Genomic DNA, 6,769 nt, shown 5'->3' with positions numbered 1-6,769 from the left:
TTCCATGATCGGCCAACCACTGTAACACTCTGTGTGTTTTTAATTCCTCTTTTCTGGTCTTTGTCTATGTCTTTATTGTTTTGTGTCATCCCTTGTCACCTCTATTGCTTGATTTTCTTCCTTATGGGTGTTTCATGGCCATGGAAAAAGGGACCGATGGCCCTTGCAGTCTGGTCCCTTCAACCCCCACAAACTAACCAAACCATAGATTGCTACACTTCATAAAGTTGACACTTTGAGCTGCAGATAGCCACAAGGAAAGGTAGTTACACATTTAGCTTTCAGCCACAGCTTTCTTTTGAAAGAAAACATGCACAACGTCATACAAGCAAGCATATCTCATGCACACAAGACTGGTGTCTCCAGCAGCTTAGCCCTGAATGCATCTGTCAGGTTGAATGAAACTAGCAGTCAGGAGTGGGGCAGGAAAGGGGGTATATATCGGGGTACAGGCAGGGTGAGAGAAGAGCACTGTCTGGTGGAGCTTGCAGGGACTAGATGAAGGCGTAGACTGTTAGGCACAGCACTGGGAGGCTGTGAGGCATGGAGGTGGACAGGGGCTGGCAGTGTAAGTGGAAAAGGGGAGCAGCATGGGAGGGGCAAGACAGGCAATAACATTGGCAGAGGGCAGCACACAATGAGGGTGAGGGAGTGTGAAAAGAGAGGAGGTGATAGGACAGAGGGGGTGGAAACTGACGGATGGAGGGTGTGGCAACAGTAGGTTGCTGTAGGTTGAGGCTGGGATAATTTCAGGAGCATAGAATATTTTTAAGGATAACACCTGTCTGTGCAGTTCAGAAAAGCTGACGATAGAGGGGAGGATCCAGATGGCCTGGGTTGTGGAGCAGCCATTGAAATCAAACATATTATCTTCAGCTGCATGTTGTGTTACATGGTGGTCTACCATGCTCTTGGCCACAGTTTGGCAGTGGCCATTCATCCTGGTGGACAGCAGGTTGATAGTCATACCAATATGAAAAGCTGTGTACTACACATAGGAAACATGGCAAGTATGTGAAATTGAAGGCAGTGGTCAATATACATAAAAAAGATAGGCTAATGGGAAAAGGAGATACTGTAAACCTGGCAGTGAACAAAAGCACCATGAGCCACTGGACAAGCCATCTGTCATTATCACAACAAGGTTGTGCAAACTTGTCTGATCTCCCACGTGCTGGTGCACACAGCTGTAACTCCTGAAATGTTGCGGTGTGCAGGCTCTCTCATTTGAGGTGATCGATAGATCATAATCAAAGACCTTGCTGCTCAACTGGACATTTCCATTGGTAGTGCCGGCACACTTGCCCACCAGTTGGAGCAATAAGAGGTGTGTGCCCATTGGTTTCCTCACCATCTAACAGAAGATCATAAACAGTAATGAAGGACAATCTGTGCTGAATTGCTTGTGTGACTCAAGGCTCATCGTGACAATTTTTTTGTCGAACATCATTACAGGTGATGAAACATGGCTTCATCACTTCAAAACAGAAACAAAACAGCAATCCATGGAGTGGTGCCACAGCACTTCTGTGATGTCCTCCCTCTCAGTGCAAAGCTCAAGTCAGAAGTGTATTGTGCAACGCTTAGAAAATTGTAGATATTACTTCAGTGTGTTTGTCACCAAGAAACTGCAAACAAACTTCTCCTTCTCTATGGCAAAGCAAGGAATCACACAAGTCTGTGCACCCAAGAGGAACTCACAAAACTTCATTGTTCTTCCTCATCCACCCTACATCCCCAATCTTGCACCTTCTGACATCCACTTGCTTGGCCCAATGAAGGATGCACTGTACAGGAAGCAGTACATTGATGATTGGGAGGTTATTGATGCAGCAAGATGTTGGCCTCATCATTGACCAATGGAGTGGTACCATCATAATACACATACTTGTTGTACTAATTTGTGGTGAAATTATGAAACTGAAATAGACTGATCATGTATTCTCAGCCACAGGTAAAGCAGGTGGCAAACTTCAGTCAGTTGTAGGATACATAGAAAATGCAGTCAGTTTGTTAATTAAATTGCTTATAAAACACTTGTATCACATCTTAGATATTGCTAGAGTATGTGAGATCTTTACCAAATAGGACTAACCAGAGATATTGAATGATACGAAGAATGCTGGTACAGACAGTCATAGTTTTGACTGACACATGGGAGAGCTTCACAGAGGTACTGAAAAAACTGAACTGGAAGACAAACAGCAAAATACCTAAGAAAAATCTATTTGCAAGGAAGAAACAGTATTAAGTGAGGAATCCAAGAATCACTTATGCATGGATCAAGAAGACAAGATTAGGCAAATTACAGCACACAAGAGACATTTAAGCATTCATTCTTGGTATGGTTGATACACAAATGGAATGAGAAGAAGCCTTATAAGATTTGGAATGGAAAGTACCCTCTGCCAGGCACTTCATAGTGATTTGCAGACCATAGATGTATATCTATATCTACATCTACATTCATAATCCACAAGCCACCATATGGTGCTTGGCGGAAAGTACCCTGCACCATTTCCTTTCCTGTTCCACTCTCAAATAGAGCAGGGGCAAAATTACTATGCCTATACTTCCTTATGAGCCCTAATTTCTTGATGTTATCTTCGTGGTCTTTATGTGAAATGTGCATTGGTGACAATAGAATCATTCTGCAATCAGCTTCAAATTCCAGCTCTAAATTTTCTCAATAGTGAGCCACCAAAACAACATCGTCTTCCCTTCCGTTTCAGTTCCCGAAGCATCTCTGCAATACTTGCACGTTGTTCAGACCTCCCAGTAACAAGTCTAGTAGCCTGCCTCGCAACTGCTTCAATGTCTTCCTTCAATCTGAACGTGGTGGCAATTCTAAACACTCAAGCAGTACTCAAAAATAGATCACACTAGCATCTTACATGCAGTCTCCTTTACTGATGAACCACACTATCCCAAAATTCTCTTCAGAAACCAATGTCGACCATTTGCCTCCACTAACACAGTCTTCACATGTTCATTCCATTTCATATCACTTTGCAATGTTACGCCCAGATATTTAAAGGATGTGACTGTATCAAGAAAGAAACTACCAATGCTGTATCTGTACATTATGCATTTGTTTTTCTTACTCACCTGCATTAACTTGCATTTTCCTACATGTAGAGCTAGCTGCCATTCATCACACCAGCTAGACATTTTGTCTAAGTCATCTTGTATTCTCCTACAGCCACCCAACTTCGACCACAGCATCATCAGCAAACAACTGCAGATTGTTGTCCACCCTGTTTGCCACATCATTTATAAATATAGAGAATAATAGTGATCCTATCACACTTTTCTGGGACATTCCTGACAATACCCTTGTCTCTGATGAATATTTGCCATTGAGGGCAACATACTGGGTTCTATTACTTAAGAAATCTTTGAGCCACTCACATACACTATGTGATCAAAATATCCAGACACCTGGCTGAAAATGACTTGCAAGTTTGTGGCGCCCTCCATCGGTAATGTTGGAATTCAATATGGTGTTGGCCCACCCTTAGTCTTGATGACAGCTTCCACTCTTGCAGGCATACGGACAATCAGGTGCTGGAAGATTACTTCGGGAATGGCAGCCCATTCTTCATGGAGTGCTGTACTGAGGAGAGGTATCTATGTTGGTTGGTGACACCTGTCACAAAGTCGGCATTCTAAAACATCCCAAAGGTGTTCTATAGGATTAAGGCCAGGGCGCTGTGCAGGTCAGTCCATTACAGGGTTGTTATTGTTGTGTAACCACTCTGCCACAGGTGGTGCATTATGTACAGGTGCTCGATTGTGATGAAAGATGCAATTGCCATCCCCAAACTGCTCTTCAACAGTGGGAAGCAAGAAGATGCTTAAACATTAATATAGGGTGCTGTGACAGTGCCACACAAAACAACAAACGATGCAAGCCACACCATAACACCACCGCCTCCAAATTTTAATGTTGGCACTACACATGCTGGCAGATGACATTCACCAGGCATTCATTATACCCACACCCTGCCATTGGATTGCCACATTGTGTACCGTGATTCGTCACTCCACACAACATTTTTCCACTGTTGAATCGTCCAATGTTTACTCTCATTATACTAAGCATGGCCTCGTTTCGCATTTACCGGCATGATGTGTGGCTTTTGAGCAGCCACTCAACCATGAAATCCAAGTTTTCTCACCTCCCACCTAACTGTCATAGTACTTGCAGTGGATCCTGATGCAGTTTGGAATTCCTGTGTGATGGTCTGGATAGATGTCTACCTATTACACATTATGACCCTCTTCAACTATCGCCAGCCTCTGTCAGTTAACACATGAGGTCAGCCTGTTTGCTTTTGTGCTGTACACGTCCCTTCATGTTTCCACTTCACTATCACATTGGAAACAGTGGATCTAGGGATGTTTAGGAGTGTGGAAATCTTGTGTACAGACATATGAAACAAGTGATACCTAATCACTTGATCACTTCAAAGTCCATGAGTTCCACGGACCATCCCATTCTGCTCTCTCACGATGTTTAATGACTACTGAGGTCAGTGATATGGAGTACATGGCAGTAGGTGGCAGCACGATGCACCTAAAATGGAAAACATATGTTTTTGGGGGTGTCCAGATACTTTTGATCACATAATGTATTTGAGAAACTATTCCATATGCCCCTACCTTCGTTGACTGTCTTCAGTGGGGCACCATGTCACACGCTTTCCTGAAATAGAAACACAGAGATGAACCCATGTTCCAAAAGTGTTTCATCAATTTTATTACATCTTTTACTACTTTCCATCCCTTCTTTAGCTTACCTAAATCTGCAAAAAATTAATTAAATCTCTTGGTGCACACTGCCAGCACATATCACTGTGTTAATAATTGAAAGTAACTTGTGAAATGACAAGAACTGGAAACAATTTTAAAATATTCAACAGTGTTTTCAAAGAAGAAAAAGAATGAGACTCTTTAGAGACTCAACAATGAGAGCAAATGCCACTAAACATCACTCGGTGTCTGCATGCCAATGCCATACAGTGGGCCCAGGTTCGATTCCCGGCTGAGTTGGAGGTTTGCTCTGGTCACAGACTGAGTGTTGTGTTGTTCTCCTCATCATTTCATGCTCATCATCAGCATGCAAGTCACCCAATGTGGAGTCAACTGAAATAAGACTTGCAACTCGACAGTCGAGCTTCCCAGATGGAGCTTCGCGACCATCATGCCACACAAGCATTTCAATTTAGCAGCCAACATTGACAATAAAGATTTAGCGTAAATTGACTTACTGAATTTCGAATGGTCTTGACCAACAGTTAATCAAAAGTTGTGTTGTGCTCCAAAAAAATATCATTAGCAAATGCAGTTTTCTCTAATGAGTGCCAAGCCAAGTTAGACCAGATCAGCACACCATGTAGCAATGACAGTGACAGACAGGCAGAGAGCTGATATGCAAATAATATGGCTATTGAAACTTCCTGTCAGATTAAAACTGTGTGCTGGACCGAGACTCGAACTCAGGACCTTTGCCTTCTGCGGGCAAGTGCTCTACCATCTGAGCTACCCAAGCACGACTCACACCCCGTCCTCACAGCTTTACTTCTGCCAGTACCTCGTCTCCTACCTTCCAAACCTTGCAGAAGCTCTCCTGCAAACCTTGCAGAACTCATTCTGGAATATGGCTATTCCTTGCAGAAGCTCTCCTGCAAACCTTGCAGAACTCATTCTGGAATATGGCTATTGCTCATCTCACTTGAAGGAGAAGTCAGAATCAGTAACTCAGCAACATGACATCGCTGAAGAAGGATTATAACATCATTCTGACAGTATAGCATAAAACTGCAAAAACCAGTACATGTTCCATAAAAACACCTATCTGCCTGCTGACATGGCAGAAAAGCATCAAGCTGAGGTCCTGAGAACCACTGTTGCAACACAATGCATGGTGAAGAATAATGATGAGCCAGAAAAACAAGGACAAATGCAGTCATCCCTGGCCAGACATTTTCTGCTTCAGACAGACAGTAATAAATTCTCAGGCTTTTAAGCTCATATGCTATTCAGCTACAGTGAACTGGCTACGTTGCTGACCCTACGACATGCTGCCTACTGTTTTCCAGATCTCTGTTACCTTCAACATTGCTGCCTGCCTGGCATACCGAACCTAGTCACTGTAAGCTGCCGACATCTCATCCGCTGATGTGAAGTCTTCAGGGCTTCTACCTCTAGTTTGCTGAGAGCTGAACTGAAGGTGTTTGGCACACCGTCAGCCTATTGATGTATCTTGGAGGTGCACTAAAAGCTGCTGCCCCTGACTTACTTACATCTGTGAGCAAACACCAGAGCCCATGCCATACATGTAATAGAGAGGTGTGCCGTAATGCTTCACTACCATCTATTTCTTGTGAGAGTTTCAGTCTATGATCTGTCGGTCAGTGTCACTGTAAGAGCTGCATCTGCTGCCTGCCAGCATGCCACTGTAGTGTTAAATGAAAAGTTGCAACAGAGATAACAGTCTCAAGAGATTACTGAGAATGCGTGTCAGCACATTCTACTCTCCATGCTGTGTTCGTCACCTTCCTCATTGCTGCTGCAGACATGATGGTTTAGTTGTAATACTTAGCTGAGGGCATGCTGGAAAACAATGCCTCTGAATTTTTTACGTGAAAATTCTTAAAGCTTTTTAAATAAAACAAACTTCATTAACATGATACATCTTTTTTCTTCATGGTTATATATTTATTTCGTAACATAGTCACCCTGGCGTTGAAACATTTCTCTGAAT

Source organism: Schistocerca americana, chromosome 10, assembly GCF_021461395.2.
Source record: "Schistocerca americana isolate TAMUIC-IGC-003095 chromosome 10, iqSchAmer2.1, whole genome shotgun sequence".
Lineage (NCBI taxonomy): Eukaryota > Metazoa > Arthropoda > Insecta > Orthoptera > Acrididae > Schistocerca > Schistocerca americana.
The sequence above is the reverse complement of the archived record's forward strand: the minus strand, read 5'-3'. Positions refer to the sequence as shown.